Raw genomic sequence first — 11227 nt, 5'->3', positions numbered from 1 at the left:
AAAATCGTTCTTCTATAATAAATAAACTGGTGAACTGAACGCCATTCGCAAATCCAACGACAATTTGGAGGAAAAATACGATGGAAGTTATGCACGATTTGAGTTGATGCACATGGCAATGTTTACCACAACCCACGTGACGAGAACAGAAAAACACCCAGACGAGGGTGATACTCAGCCGTTGGCTAGAAAAAGGCAACTGGAACGCCACAAGACCAATACATATATAGGAATGCGGTAAAGGCCCCCAAAGGAAAACAAAGTACATATTTATGTTTGGAACAATGAAGGCTTGTCTGAATCTAACGAGATTTTACGTCTGTGGTTTTTTGTAAAACCTGGGGCAAGTTAGAAAGTCAATTCGACGGTTTTGCAGAAGAAAACTTTAGTGTTAGTAATTTAAGTAGAAAGAAAACACTGACGTTCGGTAGATAGTTGAGAGGTCTGATTGTATTTGTGAAGTCAAAATTAATAGAAGAAAATATTGTAAAAAGAATTTACTAACATCGGGATGCCCGTGTGTGTGTGTGTGTGTGTGTTATTTGGATTTTTAACGTAGCTTTAACAATTTATTAGTATAGTTACGATGTCTGCAGCGTGGCATTTTATAGTGATGTCTAGCACTGGGGCATCATGCCGCAGACATGTAGCATGATATCCCACCCGGTCACATTATCCTGACACCAGGCCGACCAGTCCTAACACTAACCTCATAGTGCTGAGCGCCAAGCGAGGCAGCTGTAAGTACCATTTTTATAAGTCTTTGGTATGACTCGGCCGGGGATCGAACCCACAAACTTCCGCATCCGAGGCGGACGCTCTAACCACTAGGCCACCTGAGCGGTCTCATGGTCATTCGTGCTTTAACATCTAGCACTTTCAAGTTATATTATGTTGTTATCAGTTCGGCTTAATTTTATTAACTTCAAATTATTGAATTCAAGTGATTATTTTCTCGGAAAATACAAAAGTGTTCTGATAAAATTCTTGGATAAAGACATATCTGGAATTTATACTGAATTCAAACCTGGAATTTTAGTACTGTGATTCAACAAAAAGACTTGACACATCAACACTCTATAAGCTATAACAGACGCGTCATCGCCTTCAGTTTTGGCTTTCTTCGTGACTTGAAACGAGTTTTATTCATGAAAATAAATTACTAGGACATATATCTGTAATTCTTGGATTATTTTGGGATTTAATGCGCAATACCGTAATATCTTTTTTTTCTCTTTGTATTTTAGGGAATTATATTTGTTAAATTTTACAAAGCTTGCTGTCCTTCACTCTTTTCAGTTACTTATTTTAAGGGCATTTACTCGTAACATTGTCAAATTGGCGTTGTCCAGAACTCCTTTACTTCTTTAAAGAACTCACAATAATTCCTGAATACTAATATAGTCCAAATAACGAGTACTTTCTTTTTTCCACTGAACAGTCCAAACAAATGTTTTTCTTCTCGAACAATATCGAAGTAAAACGTAAGACACGTGTTCAGACTTACAGCAGGAAAACAAGAAATGAGGATGACTCCAAAATAGGAATAAATCTCTCTCTCTCTCTCTCTCTCTCTCTCTCTCTCTCAATACAACTTCTGTTACGACTATATTTCACAGCATACCCTACACGACTGAGCTTACTACTCAATTTGTCTAAAACTTGCCAATTCAAGTGACCTAGCCCAACAGGAAGATACTGAATTGTTCTAGAACTGTCAAAACCCCATCAGCCAGTGAGAAATTGACGAAAGGCATCATTAAATCATATTATTAAGATTATTATTATTAGTAATTGTCAATACATAAACAAGCATCTATTTAAAGATCCTATGTAATTTTAAGCTCATATCAGGCCCTGTCACGTAGTCAAAATGTAACTAAAGATAGTCTGTACAATTTACAGCCAGGAATAAAAAATTACAAAAATTAGATGCAAGTCATGTACCATGAATTACAAAATATATATAGATAACACATCACCTCATAATGAAAAGAAATATTTAGGTAATAAAGTTTTCTTTTCTTTCATATTAATCAAACTCATAAATGATAATAATAATGAAATTGCACAGGAAGATGTATTTTAAAACAATCTATATAAAATAAAGTAATATGGTACTCATACACACGTGAAAGTGCATCTGCGACTACTTTTTCTTTTCCCTTGATGTGCCAAATATCGATGTTGTAGGGGCACTATAAAAATTCAAATTAATTGTTGATGATAAAAATTTAATGAATTATATATATATATATATATATATATATATATATATATATATATATATATATATATGACCATTTCGATCTGCATGTACGAGTATTTTGATTTGGAATGTTGGCAACAGTGGTATTTCCCTCCACACCACTTTTTAGCTTTTAATTTAAAAAAATTTAAGTTTCCTATTTTCTGTGGGGAGTGGGTACTATAATATTTTCAGTACACAGGGACCTGGAAGGCCTTAATCCGGCACTGGCCTCAGGTACCAACTCATAACCCTTTAAAATACATTCATTAACAAGATCATAATCAGCACTTTGCTTTACTGCCACGACCTTAGCCAAAAAGTGCACTAATTTGCACTTTGTAATGCGAGTCCAATGCTCCCTTGGCCATTTCAAATTTTCATCAATTTTGTTCAAACCTGAGGAAAATAGTTATGTACCTATTTTCCTTCAAAGGGGGGCAATAACGTAGTATTTTAGTAACATCTAAACCTACATTTGTATATAACGTGGGGGGCTGCTTTCCACTTGCCAACTCTAATTATTTTAATCTCAATTGAAACTCCTTATCTTCTGCGTCTCTTTCGCTCTATATATCTCTCTATTCCTTTTCACGCTGCATTTACATCAGCCTATCTTCTCTGTCTCTTTCTTTCTTCTTTCTGCAACTGCACTTGTGTCTCCTTTTCCTCTTTCTGAAGCTCAAGCTTTCTTAACTCAATTTCATTCTTGTATTTCAATTTTAATTCAATAACTTGCTAGTCTGAGCCAGGTGGTGACTCGCTAAGCAAACCCAAAGCACTTTTATCTCAAACATTATTTTCCCCAAAATAATGAACTAAAAATTTCAATAAAGAATATTTCGCCTCAGAAAAATAATTTTTCCGGCAAGCTGGAGCAATTCGTCCTTTTTCAAGGAGTCTAACCGTTATTGGGTAGTATTTGAAATAAAGTTGACCACGTTAGATGACAACGTAAAAGCTTGTTGGTTTAACAAAAGATTTCTAACATGTGAAATAATATATGGGACTTAGAAAATTCCAAAACAAGGTTAATTTAAATTTGAAAAACAAAGTTTTCTGAAAAATGTTAGAGAAATTCTTATCTCAAAGGAGACTCTAATTTTCTGTTACGACTATATGGTCTTAAAAGTAATAGAAAGGAGCGAAAACAAAACAAACTTTTGTAAATTTCAATAAACAATTTATTTTCCTAAAATATAAAGTGAAAATGTAAAAAAAATAACTTACGATATTGCGAATGGAATCCAAAATAATCCAAGAATCCCTAAAACAAGTCTTAATGATTAAAGTTCTGAATAAACTAAAATGGTATTACAAAATAAATCCAATGCTGAAAGTGTTGATGTGCCTGTGAGGGCCCGAATAGTTGTTGTGGTTGTAGGGTTTAACGCCATTTTTCAGCACACGATAGGCTATACATGGCGGCCAGTATTAATGGTGGAGGAAGAACCCGGGAAAACCCCGGAAAGAACCACCGACCCACGAGAAGCTACTGGCAAACTTTCTCACATCCCACATTGGCTGAATCCGAGACTCGAGCCCACGCCGACAGAGGTGAGATGGAAGTGATCCGTAACGGAGGGCGATTTAGACCACTCGGCCTCTCAGGGCCTCGGCCCGAATAGTAGTGATGTGCCAAGAATCTCTTGTTGAATCACACAAATGATATCTAAGAATATATCCTTGTTTGAATTTCACCATAAATCCAAGTCTCTCTTTCCGAGAACATTATTTTCGATGAGTACTTTATATTTCCAGTGAATAAATAATTTGAATCTACTTTAAATATTATTGCAATTAAAAAAAATACTTATCTGAGAAACTAAGAAGAAAAACCTCGATGAGGGTCAAAAGTCTTGTTCTAAAAGAACAATAAAACAAGTGACTTCCATCATTTAGTCCGGGGTCTAGCTATGTGAAATGTATAAATGTCCCTGGCCCAGCAGAAGATAATAATCCTAATTATAATCCATTCTTGTTCACAAAACTATCTCTGATCTTGGACAAAAACAGCTATTAGATAAAATGTTACATTACCCATAACATCTAATGAAAAAAAAAATTTAAAAAATAACAAACAATGCAAATTAAATATACACAACTCAGTATTTAAACAAATGAATAGCGATCATTTGGTCAGGAAACATTCGCTACTGACTACAAAGCAGGTGACTGTTTTATACATAATATTTACCTGGGGTGGAAATTGGAATGGCTGTTGAAACGAGGTGATTGCAAGAACAAGGTAGCATTTGAATAGGTTTTAGTGTATCTTTAAAATGTTTAGGACTTTGTCATTTTTAGTGATGCTGTCGAAACTAAAGTGATTTTTTTTTTTAGCCGCAGTTGATTTAATGTGTACTATTCGTGATTTCAATAATGGAATCTAGGTTTCCCTATAAACTTTTATTAATTATAATGTATATTTTCTTTTATGCTCACTGTACTTCATATGGCCCAAACACTTGAAGAAATGATCAAAACGGGGGACATAAACTTGAAACACCCATCTCCACATCATACAGGTCAAACATTAATTCGCTTTGCTATGATTGTTCTTTCAGTGTGATAAATTTTCACCATTACACTGATTTTCAAACAATATGCATGGTCAAACCATTTTAGAAAATATAAATTCTGACAAAAAAGTAGCAAGCGTAGGGAAATATACAGCCTCTGGTAAACCGTGGTATTGGACTGAAAAGTTTAATATTCAATGCGAAAGGCTGCGAATATCTTTCCATCCCGAATATTTTTTCAATCACTTCATCCCACCACCAACAAATGACATTGTCGTTCCCTAATGTATGTATCTTCAAATTATATTCTAAGTGTACCCCATACCCAACAAATGTTGCAAATTCTATAATAATATAATGTGATGGCTTACTAGCTGACGATTTTGTGGGATTTCTCTCTAATTTTTCCAGGTCAAAATCCCTTCCAAACTGAAGTCTTTTCCACCATTGAAAGTGTCATGTTTTCATCCTTGTGACAGTGGTCACGTGTATTTACCCCCTTTGTATTAAGCAAGAAAATCTGTATATTTGATCAAACGGAACCCTTCAAGGGGCCGCTGCCAACCAAAAATAATATCCCTCTTCTGCAAATGTTTGTCATATGTTGTTCATCGCTCAAGTAAGAAGATCATAAGACAAAACTAACCAGTGGCTGATTTAGCTAATTTTGTGTTCTAAATGTAACAAGATGAAACGGGATGGGGTCGTGTTACAATGAAGACACTAAGAATGGTAACGAAAATACTATGTTTATTTATAGATGATGTAATGGTAGAAAAGAAAAAACCTAACACGTGCGCAAAAATCCAAATATTGGATATTTAACACAATGATGCGCACTGAGTCAAATAACTGATATAAATGATACAGTTCCTAGCTGTATCGATTTATAATTTAAACGGAAAAATGAACTGATATTGAACATATATTAAACAAAAAAGAAACAGCGATTAACGACACCAACAATGTGGTTCCATTCAAATAATGATAAAATGATTCACATAGACAATGACAAAATGTTCACATAAATAGTGATAAATGATGTTTTCACACAAATAGTGATAAATGATATGTTTTCACACAAATAGTGATAAATGATATGTTTTCACTCAAATAGTAATAAATGATAGCAAACATTGGGCCATATATCTTCAATTCTTCACCACAAGGTATTTTCACCCCCAACGCTCTGTTGGGTGATGAAAGAGCCACCATGAATGGTCCACCCTTCCTGGTCTGCCTAAAGATCAGTAGAACCTCTTGTTCCCTGCAGACCTGTTGGTCCCAAAGCCTTGGTCCCTGGCCACATGATAACCATTTACTTCTTTCGGGCCAATGTCACCACCAACAGCAGCAGACGGTATATCCCAACCCAAATTAGCACCATGGCTAAAACGACACCTTCAGTACGGTGCAAACACGAAGCGTAGCTCTATCACTCCTTTCTGCCCTTCACCCCTTTCACACAGCTCTACAGCTGGAGATAATCGCGTCATAAAGTGGACCGCTCCCTGACAGGACTTCTCATACTGTGATGTTTAATACTACCATGAGGCTATATGTACACGGGCTATGTTGCAATACACTGCCTGTGCACTCAAGGTATATCGGTTTTCCCATCATAAGCACTTTGTTCATGCAGCATGGGGTGAACCAAACAAACTACATTGAAATAATGTAAGATAAAGATAAACCACCCTCAGGTAACACTGTACACAGAAACGAAACTTGAGTACATTATGACATCTTGATGGCATGACCTGCCTATATCATCTGCGATTTCATCAGCAGAGTGTGGATGCTTGGACTGCCTGCCCGTGTGAGAAACTCTGCGTCTGGAGTGCTGTTCTGTCAACTTATCCCAGACAGTTTCCTCAAGCAGCCCAAGTGAAAATGGTTCAGCTTCTAGACATGCATCTGTACACTGTCCATGTTTTGCAAGCAGACAGCAGGGTCGGCAACATATTGGCTCTGAAGAACTCAGTTTTATTTATAGACTGATGCCTCAGTATCACACACATTTGTGCATCATCTGCCAAACATCATGCTTGCTTTAGCAATTATAACCTTGGTTTCATCAAAGACGAAAATTGCATGTGACGGTACACTGTCGAGATTGATGAATTTGTCCACTGCCACGAGGGTCTGGCCATTTCCTGTGATAGTATGCTCAATGGAAATCATTCCTAGCGTAGGCTGTGCATCACCTCTGACTTCTTGATATTGATTGTGAGAAAGCTGAAGAGAAATGGCTCATACTCTGTTGCATATGAGACTCAGAATTGGCGTTCCGAAAACAGTCATCACAATTAAGCCAATGAGATCACAAACAGCCACTTCCTGTAACTTAGTCTTCACCTTAAGTCTCCTCTGATTCAAAAGCTTGCCTTTAGTCCGGCACCTCATGGTCACGGAAGGTACTTTTAAGCTCAGTGAGATCCCATACATTGTCTGACCATAGACTGTAGAAAGGACAATCATATGCCCTCTAAATGACTTTATATGACAAACAAGTGGGATGAGATTCCTAGATGGATTTCCTGTGACCACACCTACCCACACCCTGCTTAGTGTGTTCCTGTAAAAGAAAACTGAAAAGATTCCTGTACAAAATCTTATATGCATTTAAAAGTAACACAAAGTAGGTACTGACCACGTCAATGCATTTTTATTCGTTTTTATATTTTCAGTGAGAAAATGCCTTGCTGGGTATTTTAAGTAAAGTCTGAAAGTGAAAAAGAAAGCAATCCAAAGCTCAGTAAATGATAATAAAGTCAACCAGGCTTAAAGGAAAGCTAGGAACTATTAAATTAGCCCCACAAAACAGTCAGTACAATTGCTAATAACAATTGGAAAAATAAAAACATCTTGCCAAAACAACCATGTTCAATAACCAAGCATGAGATATGGAAGTAAAATGTGGTGTGCAACCTGCTTAAATTAACAAGTATAAATCAACACCATTTATGATAGAGCAATGTGAACTACAATAATTAACACTGAACAATAATATGATTCAGGGCAAGTCTGGTGACTGCAATTATGCAAAGATGGGAACAATTAACAAAACAGCTAGAAAAATGCACAAGAAAATTAGTTTTTTCTTTGATCACCAACATCATTGGGGATAAAGAAGGAAGTGCAAAGCCATATGTGCACAGAAGAGATACAGAAAATTCACTCCTTAATCCACAAAGCAATGGTACATCTTCTTGGATGTAAAAAAAATTACAAACATTATTGCCATGCGACCTTGAAAAGAATGAAGGGAGTACACACAGGCATTATATCTATGGGGGATTCCAGAGGAGATCTAGCATCCTGGAATCTTCTGGATCACTCTAATGGGAGTAGAAATTCTTGTCATACAGTCAGGGTATTTTCCACCAGAAAAGTATTAACTGTGCAATAGTAACAGGTATGGTATTACTTATATTAAAATATTAGTTTAATCCAAATTAGAAAACATGAGTTTTAGGCAAAATAGAAATGAGTAATTTGATTTACTGACCAATAATCTATAATAAGTACAGATCAATTTTTCATCACTATTATCACAACATATTAGCTATTGCACTTCTGCTATCCATCAAGACATAAAATGATACAATGTTATAGCCAATAATATACAAATAGCTTGACTACAATCACAGAGACATCAGTACAAAAATAATTGGCAATAATCTTAGATATATCAACAGAAAAAGATACACTGGCTAAAATCTGAGAGACATCAACACTTCAACATAGAGATCTATTCTGTGTCATTTCTTGTTGCAAACTAATAAATTCTATCTCATGAATTATGTATAATGACATCAAACTAAATACAGCAAATAGTAAATATAATGTCAATCATTTACAGCTACTTTTATCCATGAACTTTATTAAATGCCTAATTTGAGAATTCTCAGTGTTCAGCATGTTTGGGAATTGTAATGATTCAGGAATTGCAATATGGCAATTCTCAAAATGCTGGACACTGAGAATCCTCAAATGCACATACTGATTCAGGAATGACTAATGCTGAGCACTCAATCATTCATGCTTGATTCAAGAATTTAGCCAGATTGGGCATCAGTAAGTTCATGAATAAAAGCAGCTGTAAATGTTTGGTTTTCATGTCTGTGTTAATATCATCAAATATTAAAGCCTTGCAAAAATGTACATACTAAACTTGGTCTTTATCTTAAGGTCCAAATAGTGTAGTAGTAAAACAATGGAACTAAGGTAGCACTGCTAAAAATTAGATCATGGATAGCACAGTAGCATCACATTCACTTTGTATCTTGCAGACCTTGTTTTTATCCCCAGCTCCAGGATGTGCAACGATGAAACTGTTGCCCATTCAAGATCAGAGGTTTCTTCCAGGTACATTCATCATGAAAAGACTGCACTATATAAATGAGAACTCTGGAGAATGTTTATCATGGGTACTACAGTAACTAGTTTAACAATTAGGAAGAATCCAACTGTAGTAACAGTACCTAACTGAAATGTAGTTTTTTGGGAGAGGGCAGGGGCTAAGTTTAATTAGGTAATACTAACTTGCTACTACTGCATTTCTTTATTTTTCTGGGAGGGCATTAGTTCCAAGACCAAGCTAAATATTCCTCCCTCCAATTAGTAATTAGACAACCAGAATTCCAAAAGAACATGATCTCAGTCTGACTCTTAAATCGAAGTCAACATATAAAATATATTTCTCATTTCTCTTGGATTAAGACTATATGAAATCAAAGCAGGGTGAAAGGAGGTAATCTTTGCAATAGTAGCAGGTAAGTATTACATAATTAAAACCCTTCCTCCCCTAACCCACCAACTAAAAGGTAGCTAACCCAGGCTGGTCTGATTCAAATCCACACCCATTTGGTCATGAGTGGCAAGCTAACTACTGAGCCATCATCACTTAATAGCATTAATACAACACCTGCTACTTTTGCATTGCTGAATTTACCAATCTGTGGGAGGCTGATTATCTTCAACCAACTTGTTTAGAAAATAACTGCTCATACCCTTGTTCACTACATCAGGTATATAGATGGTCAGACCACATAGTGTGCTATCAAAATTAGATCCAATAAATAAGTGCCTTCATTCTGAAGTGCCAAATATCAAGTGCAAAGGGATGAAGAGGTAGTGTGAGATCATGAGAAGAGGGATCACATAATATGACCTAAAATATTAATGACTTGAGCAGGCCCAAGATTTAACAATGCCCTACCTTTGTGTGCTTTACATAACATGAAAGAAAGGCCCCCTCAGTGAGGGACTGATAAACTCGCTTGATAGTGACTACAATCCACCTGGAATTTGTAGCTGAGGAAATATCAGAGGAACTCTTACAATAGGAAGAGATGATTCTAATCTTTCCTTCTCCCTTTAGATGCTGCCAACTATAACCATAAAATCCATACTTGGCAAATGAACTTATCTTGATCATCCCAAGCACATATACAACTGAGACTCAGGATCTCATTCAGAACTGGAGCTGAAATCCCCACTAAAGGCACAGAGATGCTGCCAGATTTTATCTATAAGGGGGAGCTCCCACATGTCACCAAAATAAGGTGAGGATTAATAAAAAGGGAATGAGAAAATGCCCATAGTTCAATATTTGACAAACAATTAAAATCTCTCTTACTTCCACTGTTAGAATTCTATCTAAGTCAAAATCCCTATAAGATGTCACCTCTGATTCTGCAAGCATTAATCTGATAACCGGTACTGTTCTTTAGTAAGAATCCCCTCTCACAGTATGCTGTCTTTATTAGCATAAGCATGGTTAGTTTATCTAGCTTGAAAATGTTGGCAAACTGTTCATTTGTTGTCATTATGTACAGGTATTGTCTATTGGATACCTGTACAAAATAAGATTTTTTTACTAATATGATTCAACCAAATTCTCACTTACCTAAATCAGGGCTTTGCTGACTACTATGCCAGATTTCTTGTCTGTTCCATAATGATGCATTAGGGTTATGTCGATCACTGCCCTAGGATGCCTGTTCAGAGCGATGTATTGCATTAACTAAATGTCTCCACTTTTTATTTTCCATTTGGATTCAATTTATCTTGACCCTTAAAGTTGTTGCATAAGATCAATCAGGGCTAAATTCTTTGAGAAATGAAATGAAAACCCTACTTTTAAACTGACTGCATTGTAATTAGTCATGGCATTCTGAATTTATATAAATTATAAAAAACCACTGAATATGAGATTGATTGGCATGCAATCAGTTTTTGTCTATCCAGCATGTACATCTGACTTGCATTCAACATCATTTTCCCATTCAAAATTACTCACTGTTATTTCCAGCAACGCTTTCCAGTTCCAATAATCTGATATACTGCAAAAGTATAAAATCACTGTCATCATCGCTATCATCAACCTATATTTACCAAACAAAGATGAAGCATCTTGGGAGCCAGCCATTTGGAGTTTTCTAGGTAGCCT

This window comes from Sinohyriopsis cumingii, chromosome 7 (genome assembly GCF_028554795.1).
Source record: "Sinohyriopsis cumingii isolate HCF-2022 chromosome 7, ASM2855479v2, whole genome shotgun sequence".
NCBI lineage: Eukaryota > Metazoa > Mollusca > Bivalvia > Unionida > Unionidae > Sinohyriopsis > Sinohyriopsis cumingii.
This window is presented reverse-complemented; position numbering follows the sequence as displayed.